Source organism: Cavia porcellus, unplaced genomic scaffold (genome assembly GCF_034190915.1).
Source record: "Cavia porcellus strain 051 isolate PalLab524CR breed Dunkin Hartley unplaced genomic scaffold, mCavPor4.1 scaffold_2, whole genome shotgun sequence".
Taxonomy (NCBI): Eukaryota; Metazoa; Chordata; class Mammalia; order Rodentia; family Caviidae; genus Cavia; species Cavia porcellus.
The window spans coordinates 38,303,460-38,314,183 of NW_026947485.1; the positions used below are offsets into that span (position 1 = coordinate 38,303,460).

The window sequence follows — 10,724 nt, forward strand, 5'->3', positions numbered from 1 at the left end:
TTAGGCTGAGGTCTGCCTACCCCTCATTAGTTGAAGAGCAGACATTCGTTTATGACCATATTCACAACTGTTCAAGAGTTCAGAGTGATTTAGAGTCAAGAGTTAGATGCGTTCTTCAATTCAGTGATCTCCAGGGTGAGGCATTTATTCCTACTGATGGTAAAGGAAGAAATGATGTTAAGCCTTTTATGCTATATTTTTATTTCATCCTTTTTATTTCTATTTTTTGTTTATATTTTACAAAATATAAGTACAATGATATTCTTGCAGAATTTATAAGCAACATAATTACATAGGTTGAGTGTGATGTGCTTTTCTAATTATAGGGTGCAGCATTAAAAATGAAGGCTGCTAGCCTAATTGCACATCAGTTAATTTTGAAAAGCTTCACATTGTCATGCCTTTGTTTCACAAACATCTCTTCTCTCACAGGTTGTTGGGTGGCAAAAATCTGATTTTTAAATTAAAATTTACTTATGGATACTGACAGATACAAGAGAATTTCAGTATCTTGAAATAAGTATATTACGGAAAAAAATTATCGAGCATTGCTAAAAGCAAGGTTAAGCCTTTGGAACCTGATGTCTTTTTGGATTTTGAAGCTTAGCTGCTCCTTGTCACAAAGAGTCAGACCCGTTTTCCTCCAAGACAGGCCTTTGAGATCAATACTTTTCAAACTCCTGCTGAGGCCATGCTCACATCAGGCTGGGCTCCACTTATGTAAATTACATAGTAACCTTCTGTGTGTGCTGGGTTCAGCCTCCTGTACAAAGCAGACTTTTGTGTAAGAGTAGGACAGAAAATGGGCTAGGAGGAGAGCAGCCTGACAACTTAGTTCCTCACTTTTCCTCATCCAAACAGTGATGTTCGTGCATGTTTTGTTTAACAAAACATGGACAATGGAAAACTAAAATTATTAATGCCAGTGATTAAATAGTTGTTGAGATACACTCAATGCAACTAAAATAAACATGGAAATAAACCTGCTGGAGGCAAATGCCTGGAAAGTGTGGAGTTCATTTTAGAATTATTTTCATCTAAAAACGGTTAATCTAAGACAAGTTCCAATAATTGAAAGGACAAATATCACTTATTTATATAGCACTTGCCAGAAGCCCTGTGGCTAGGTAGAGGGTTATTACACAAGTGATCATTAGATTAACCCAGATATCTGGGTATCGGTTTGGATAGGAAAAAAGTAAAACTATAGAAGATGTAGTGAAGAATTATAATAGGTTGGAGATTTTTCCCTACTTGTAAGTGAACAAGTTAGTCTGTGCCAGTTTCATAAATACTAGCAGAAGACAGACAATGCTGGGTTATAGACAAAGAACTTTATCACCTGAGGCGTGCCTTAGCTTCCCCATGGCTCAGACACAACACCCAACACCTACAATTTAAAGAAAGAAAGGGTTTCTCTTTTTTTGTTTTTTGCTTTTTTGGCTTGGTTTCAGTCCATGGATGGCTGGCTCCAAGGCAGAAACAGGATGGCAAAAGAGCCCGACAGAGGAAAAGGTGCTCAAGCCATAGCAGGCAGGAAGCGGACAGCAAGGGTAGGAGCTGGAGAGGGAGGTCTTCCTGAGTGACCCATCCCAGCAGGCCTCCTGACAGGAAGTCAGCCTTGCACTCATCAGTGGACTGATCCCCTGGCCAGTATAGCATCCCCTTGATCCAGTCATCTTCTTAACACAAGAGGCTTTTAGGGGCCACCTTAAATTTAAACCATAACATGGCAATATTGGCATTTGCGCCTGTTCTTTGAGGTCCATTTGACACAGCACAACACAAAAAGGACCAACTGACAACTGCAAAAATGGTGGCATGAATTATAGGAGAGGAATCTTGAGGGTAGAGAACCTGAGGTCTTCTATGATTTCTATTCATTTTAAATGTGTTAAAATTTTTATGACTCAGAATGTAGACAGTCTCCATGAATGTTCCATGGCGGGGGGAACTGTACTCTATTGTTGTTGATGGATTATTCTATAAATATCAATTAGATCAAGCTGACTGATGGTGTTGCTAGGTCAACTATGTTCTTACTGATGTTCTGTTGGCTTCGTGTATAATTACGGAAAGAAAAGTTTTGAAGTAACTAACTGTAATGGTAGTGGGTTTGCTTTTCCCTCGCAGTTCTATCAGGTTTTGCCTCACATAGTACTATATACAGTTCTCATAACCTGTAACTTCTCTAGAGTTTGCAAAACACTTTTAACCAATCTAAATCCACCTTCAAATGCTACTATTCCATTTCACAGGAATACAAGTACCTGTTACAGAGTATTCCCAATTCCTTCTTCCTGTGCCATAAGATTGATGAAATTTATTTCACTTATTCATAGGCTATAATCCTATAATGCATTGTTACTATTAAGAACAATTAAAAATAAGAAAAATAAAATACTTTATTTTACCTTCATGTATTCTTTTCTCCTCCCCTTTTTTGTATAGATCTGAATTATTGAGCTGTATCTTGTTCCTATTTGATATTGCTTACAATATCAAATCTGTTGGTGATAAATTCCCTCCACTTTTGCTTACCTGACAAAGTACTGATTCTTTACTCTTAAAGGACAGTCTTCCTGGTTACAGAATCCTACAGAATCAGATTTTTCTTCTAACCCCATAAATGTTTATTTCACTCTACTCTCTTCTTGCTTGGATAGTTTCTAACAAGAAGCCTGCTATAATTCTTATTCTTAATTCTGTATAGATATATTAATTCTGTATAGATATAGAGTCTCCCCACTTTGGTTTCTTTCAAGAATTTTCATTCCAGTTTATGATATGCTTAGGTATAGCTTTTTGGTATTTGTCATGCTTGGTGTTCTCTGGGCTTCCCGGATATATAGTTTGGTGTCTGTTAACTTTTAAAATGATCAGCTGTATTATTTCAAATGTTTCTTCTGATGCTATACTTTCTTTTATTCTTGGTATCCCATGTATGTTACACTTTTTGAAATTGTCTCCTGTTTTCAGTACTCTGTTTTGTTTTTGTTCTCTCTCTCTCTCAGCTTGAGTAGATTCTATCAAATATATATCTTCAATCTCATTGACTCCTACCACGTCCTTTTGATTCCTTTTCAGAATTTCCATCTTTCTGCCACTTATATTAGCCATTTGCTCTAATCTACTTTTTTTCATTAGAACTCTTAACATATTGACTATTGTTATTTTAAATTCCCTGTGATAGTTCCCAAAACTGAATTATATTCAACTGGTGCTGGTGCCTGCTTCGTTCTGTTAGTGGTTTTTTTGTGCCTTTTAGCATGATTTGTTGCTGTTTGTTGAAAGATGGACATGATACAGGAACTGAGATAAATAGGCCTTTGCTTTATACGGAATCTGGCTAAGACTGGGCTACTCAATGTTTGCTGTAGATATGGGAGCCAGAGGCTCAAAGCTCCTCCCTTTATTTATTTATTTATTTATTTATTTACTTAGTTAGTTATTTTGGTTCTGAAGATTGAGCCCAGAGCCTCACACAAATGCTTTACCCCAGAACTACATCCTTAGCACATCAAGTGTCCTCATTTTTATTTCTCCTGTCACCTTTGGGTTTCCCTAAGTATCCTTTACTTACGGTCAGTATCTGATGGCTCTTCTAGTGGGTCAGTATCTGATAGCTCTTCTAGTTTTAGTCCCCAGTGATTATACTAGAATTCTGTTGATGTGATGGTAAGATGTGACGAAAGAAAATGTTCTATAATCTTGTGACTTTTGGTGGGGCCCGGACTGTGAGCTTCACAAGTATTTCTTAGCTTTTTCCTTCAGTCCCCCACCTTAAATGAGAGAGGAAACTATGAGGAATCTGATTAGGCTAATTTCCCTTCCCCCAAGTCTGATAAGTCTTTTCCCAGCAGAATAGGCCTTTGTTTTTCATTGACACATAATCATTGTACATATTTATGGAGTACAATGTGGTATTTCAATGCAAGTATATAATGTGCTATAGTCAAATCAATTAATTAGCATATCTATCACCTCAAGCATTTGTCATTTCTTTTGTGTTGGAAATATTCAAAATGCTGTTTTCTACATTAAGCCTTTTTAATGGAGAATGCTCTAAGCATACTTCAAAATGATTATTCTCCCTCTGCCACAGACATCGGAGGATTTTGTTATTTCTTTACCAGGACAACCTCTAGTGTTCCTCGAGATGAGACTCACAGAAGATGGGGGGCAGAGTGCTAAGACGGTAGCCCCAGGACTCTCACTCTCATTCAAGTCCACATTCAGCCTCCAATTTCACCAAAATTACTACATAAGTCTGTCTATCAATATGGCTTCAGCAGCTTCTACTCCAGGTAAACACAGCACAACTGTGACTCTCCAGATTTTTGTCTCTCTAGATTTTAGGACATTAGTTTGCCCTGTGACATCATTTTCTGGTAGGTTCAAGAAAAGTCATTGATTTTCAGTTTCAACTCTTTGGTTGTTGAAAAAGCTTGAATGACAAATTTCCAAGAATTTCCAAGCTCTTTACATGTCAGAGCAGAAATCAGAAATCGCTGAGCCTTTTTAAAAGGCAGTGAACTTAACTGTCCTTTGCTTTAGAAGGTAACATGTTTTTTATTATATTAGACAGTAAATAAATCTGCGTTTCACTCCAGAGGAAAGCAATAGCCACATCATCCAAGGCTGTATATTGGTCTAACATCCTTGAAAAGACAACCTGGATCTGCAGAAATGTAAAAGATCTATGGAGAATTGTCTGCCAGCTGATGTATAAATCATTGGAGAAATGGTACTGGAAACTGCATCTAAAACAGGAGGCCTCAACCCTGCCTATCCAGGAGCAGCCGTGGATTTTTACAAAACCAATGTCCAAAGGTTTTGTTTTCACTGGTGTGTGTTAGAGGCCCAAACATCAGTAGTATCAGTAGTTTGCCAAAGCTCCAAGGTAATTTGTGGTAGATGAACTAAAAATTACCCTGTAACACCCACTTGAACTGAGTCAGGGTGGTGTTGGGTGTGGAAGGCTCACCTGAGGATTGTTCCCAACAGCATAAAAGCAGAAGTGAATGGGAAGATGGTTTGCTGTTGATTCTTGTGGAGAAGCTTGGTTTTCCTATATGGACTGGTTTTCTTCACCTATCTTCATCCTCAAAGAGCTCTGGTCCTCATTGTTATTGAGGATGGCTGCCGTTCTTTCAGGAGAGCTCTGATCCTTACCTTGAGCATCACTTCCTGACTCCAGTGCAGATCCCTCAGCTTGCTGGTGCAGATCCTTCATCCTGCTGGTGCAGACTTTCTAGCTTCAACCACTGACCTTTGGCCTCCTGATGCAGGTCCTTGATACAACCTTGCATGAGACTTTTTTTGTGGGCTGTAGGCCTCCAGCTGTACCCATGCAGAACATTGCCATAGGATCCTGGCTCTCAGTCAGATCCTTTGACTCTCTAATGCATACATAGAGTGCTTGTACTCTTCTGCATTTGACATTTTGGGTAAATATTATAAAATAATCCTATAAATTATGTGTCCTATATTAAATTTATTCTATTGAAAATCCTGACTGCAACATGATTCTAACGTAAAGGCTGGATGGAGATCACCTACCTAAAGGATGAGGAGCTGAAGTAAATATATATATATATATATATATATATATATATATATATATATATCTTTAGTACTTCCCAAACTTTGCTATATATTTGAATTATACAGCATTCATATTCAGTACAGTTTCTGGAGTGGTGCCAGAGATTCAGTTTCTGACAAGCTCCCTAGTGTTCCGTGGTGGTGTCATCCCACTTGAGAACAAGGTTTTGACTTCTCATTATAATTTGTATAAGTGCTAGACTTTCATACTTCAGGCTTTACATATATAACCAGGCATTTATTGTATATGAAAGGAGCAGATAGCCAGATTCTGAAAGATGGTTCTTACAATAAGAGTGAGATCTATCCTTTCCCAGGACCATATCAGTATGCTGGCCATTGAAATTATGAGACCTTTGAGAAATACTTCAGGATGTTTAAAAAAAAAAAACAGATTTTGGAACATAGGACCTTAATTCCTAACAACTTTACTCTGCATCATACATTGCTCAAATGTTGATGGTAGTGACTGAGGAAGATATACAAACTTAGATCCAAGGGTCAGGGCAATAAAAAATTCAATCTTGTACTGCTGGAGTGAAACAAAGCTCCATTAAATATGAACACCCACCTCAAGTGGTCAGTTTGTTTTTATTTTTCCTTCTCTTGAGAGTAAGGAAGATTCTCTCGCTCCTTCTCTGCCTCATCTCCTGGTTTAATTTCCAAAGATCATGGTCCGTTGCCATTGGTAACAGCAGCACTGGCACCTGGCACCTTCCACCTCTATGCAGCACGGGCTGCAAGTGAGATGGAACCATCCTCTCCCAGGACCAGTGCGGCCATTTTCCCCCTTTCCAAGTTGAATGAGTATCCTCCAAGCTACACAAGTCCTTCATTTGTTTTCCAGAATAAATTGAAGACTCCCAGATGGGAGCTAGGTGGTAGGGAGCCCCCAAGGACAGAGCGAGACACGGCTGTTAAGTGTTTATCCTATTGATGGCTCTGGGGCAGGCAGAACTGGTGCCTGCTTCTTTAACATGATTCCTTAACCAAGTTAATACCCATCTACCTACCAGCTGCCTCTGGGAATGTTTTAGAAATACCACTTCCTAATGATGAGATAGGTCATCCTTTCCCTCTAGGCCTGGCTTCTCTGGATTTTCTAATACAGGTCTGCTGAAATTGAAACAGAAGGTCTTTGGTTTTTGTGTTTCTCACACCCAGAAAAGAACAATACCATAGTGAAGTACTCAGAGCTGAGGAAGGAAGACTGCTGCAGCCAGTTAGCTAAGTGGAAAGAAAACGCTGGGCTTCTTTTGCATCAGCTGTGGAATTGACATCTCCGCAGGTGTTTATTCAATATATCTTTATGATGTGCCATTATGTGCTTAGGTGCTAGGGATCCAAACTAAATAAAACCTTGGCTCTGTCCTTGAAGGGTTTACAAGCTCCAGACCTGGGTTAATGGTTTTCTAAGTCTAGGCCAAATTGTTTAAATATTTAAACAGAATACATCTATGCACTTGTTTAGAGAAGTGGACATTTTGTCTTTCAAGGCTGGGAGAGGCTGGGGAGTTAAGGGTAGAGGTCCTGCAGTCTGTGCAACGCTTATGAAAATGTGTAAGGTCCATAAAGGATAGAAGTAGAGTCTTCAGCCCATTCCAGATATTTCATATGAAAACATTACCCATAATTCTCTCTGGATGGCCATCCTCAGCATAGGCCCACAGTGGCAAAAGGAGTCATGGAAACCACACAATACCCTCAATCAGCATATTTCTTCAGCCAGCTATGGAAGCCAGCAAGGGAGACCTGGCTCTTTTTCTCCCTCTTATGACTGCAAAACTGAAAAGTCAAAGACATCAAGAGCCAGCCAAGCAAGTAACATAGGGTTGTGATACTGAAGGGACTATAACAACAATGTATATTTTAAATGTATTTGAATTCAAAAACAAAGTCAACAATACAGCAATGGCCTCAGTAACAATCTGGACCAGGTCTTAAGTCATGGCTTCATTATTTCCAACCATGTAAATTTAAGTACATTATAAGCCGGGCATGGTGGCTCACGCCTATAATCCCAGCACTCAGGAGGCTGAGGCAAGAGGATCCTTGGGAGTTCGAGACCAGCCTGGGCTACAAAGTGAGCTCAAGGCCAGCCTGAACTGCATAGCAAGAACCGGTCTCAAAAAAGACAAAAAAAAAATTTTTAAGTACATCACTTTGCTTGTTTTAGCAATTTCATCTCCTTAACAGTTAAAAAGGGATAATAATACCCATACTGCATTTATCACCAGGTGGTTATGATAATTTAATTACCCAATATCCATAAAGCATTTTAAAACTATAAATCATTACAAAACTGCAAGCAATTTAACCAATATCAAGCTTTCCTTATCTCCACATGTTTAATTTATATTCTGTCTCTCTTGGAACTCAAGACCTGCATTCCAATCTGTTTTCCAGAATTCCACTCATCGTACTTCTTGGAAAAAGTACTCTTCTCCTGCTGCCCTAACTTGTTTAGAGTGTGCCTTATGCAATTGTTAATTTGCCTGCAGCAAATCAAATCTACAAATATTTACTAGTTGCTGAATGTGCCTTTGTAGGAGATACAAAAATATAGGATTCACTTTCTGCATTAATAGAACAAATTGCCTAGCAACTCGACAATACCCATATGTATGCTAGAGGAGGTAAGAACAGCCTATGCTCCCTTGCTCCTTCGATGCCCCAGTATACCTGGAGTTTTACTTCAAATACAAAAACCAGCTGGTGTTTATGATTTAAAGATCAGTACAAAGAGCAGAGAGAATTTATTTTATAAGCTGCCTAGATTGGCAAAATTCCAGAGTTCATGAAACATAACATAGAATGATGATGATGACGATGATGACAACGATGATGATGATGATGATGATGATGATGATGATGATGATGATAAAAACAATCCCATATAGTTTGTCTTTACATAGTAACGTAAAAGACATAAAATAGACATGAGACTTCAGAAATGGGATATACCCTCAACTTCACCTAAAATAGATTTACAGCAGCAACTGCCATGGATCTGTGAATCTCAGAGATAACTACATGTGCTTGAAAGGGTTGTGCTTAGAAGCAGAGCCTCTGAGTCTTTCAGGCAGTGGTCCCTTGTTTTAATCTCATACAGGGGCATTGGTATCTTTATAACATAGGAAAGGTCCCTATAAAACCAGTATTCAAAACTCAAATAATACTAAAAATGACTAAATATCCAACTGTTTTTCTATAAACTGTCAAAATCTTTGTTATAAGTCTCATGAAAAGGCTCTACTTTGGGAAAATGCCAACAACCTGATTCACAAATGAATTTCCATCACTCTGCATAATACCTCTTATACATACTGAATGCTTCCACAGTAGGGTAAGGTACTGAGTATTTTAATGTATTAGTTTCCCTAGTTCGCTTTAAGACACTGCGGATACTATCATTATTCTCGTTAAAGATGGGAAGGGCTGAGGGTGCAGATCAGGAATAGAATACTTGCCTAGCATCTGCAAAACCCTAGGTTTAACCCCTGGCACCACACACACAGAAGGAAGGAAGAAAGGAAGGAAGGAAGGAAGGAAGGAAGGAAGGAAGGAAGGAAGGAAGGAAAGAAGGAAGGAAGGAAGGAAGGAAGGAAGGAAGGAAGGAAAACAGATTCCCAGAGGTTTCATCATGACATAAGGTCATGTAGCTAAATGAAAGAGTTGAACCACTCTGCTACTCCCCGCAGTCTGTGACCCTGAGGACAGAAGTGGAGATAGTTGGTTGATGGATGGTTGGAGATGGTTGTTGGTATCCAGATCTCTGCAGTTCAATAAATGACCCTCAGTTCAAGTGGGCAGCACATGGATGGCAGCTAATCCCATCCACAGCCACAGACTGTCTTCCTCACCCTGCCATCTGCTTCACAGCACTCTTTTTCCAGTCCAGCAGAACCAGATGTAAGACCTAGAGATGGTTCCAAGAACCTCATTCTTAGTACTGCAATGACTGACTCATAAAGGATACACTTTAGAAAATGGTGTGAATCATGAAATCACCTCCACCCTAGTAAGGTATGAGACCTTGCCATCCACATCCTCTTTACACACATCTTTTTAATATATGTAAATTAAACAAGTATAAAATGCGTCTCACTGCAGTCTTGTTTTTCTTGTCCCCAATCACTCGTCAGCTTTCATACATTCATCAGCGTTACTTGCTTTCTCTTATGTGAAATGCTTGCTCATATATTTCACCTGTTTTTCTGTTGGGTTATTTGTTCTTACATTGAATTGCACTTCTTCATACATCCTTTGTCTGTGGTATGTTTTAGGAACATTGTAGATCTCTTCTTCTACTAAATAACTTGTTTTCTCCCTTTCCTTATGGCAGCATTTAATGAATTAAGGTTCTTGAGTTTATTATAGTCACAGGTAATGTTCATTTTCTTTTTATGGATTCTTACGTTTTAAGAAATCTTTACTTCAAGCAATGTAAAGAACAGTCTCAATCTAAGGACAGATGTCACAAGTGGACCAGGCTTGAGGCAGGCCAGAGGCACTTATCAAGGCATTGTCCTAACCATGTGGGGCAGCCGTGTCCAGCCAGCACAAGTGACCAGCTGGCTGGCTAGCAGGTGTTTTCTGGTTATACAACTAGATATATCATGCTACTAGAACTGGGTGCCATTAAAAATTCTAATCATAGACTGTAATTAACTTTCCTTGCTCCAACGCCCACACACTAAGCAACCTTCTGATTATAATTTGGCTTCCCATGTACCTTGCCTACAGGGAGAGAATGTACCGAGAATGTACTGTTCAGGCCGACGTGAGGATCCAATCCATTAAATAGTTACATGCCATGATGTAAATTAATAAATTCAGATTCTGATTGTATCATCTGCCTCATCTGGGCTCTGAAGGTGTGAGTCAGCATCCCCAGGACTAATCAACATGGACAATGAGAATATCAAGCTTCTGGGCTGAAAACCTCAAATCTAGACCCCAAACAGAGTGAAATCACCAAGGTAACATTGCTCTGGAGGCCTTTGTGTCTGATGAAGAAGACCTTCCTACATGGCCTGTGATCTGGACAGGGATTGTATTGACTTTTGACATTATCAAGAGCTGCATATTCAAAACCAGGGCTTGGTTCCATTCAG

At 39.1% G+C, this 10,724-nt stretch overlaps 1 protein-coding gene across 1 annotated transcript in view; it reads right to left on the bottom strand.

The window, feature by feature from the left end:
• Positions 1-10,724, bottom strand: part of Cpa5 (carboxypeptidase A5) — a 43,721-nt gene that overhangs the window by 27,305 nt on the left and 5,692 nt on the right. The gene's annotated exons all lie outside the window — the stretch shown is intronic.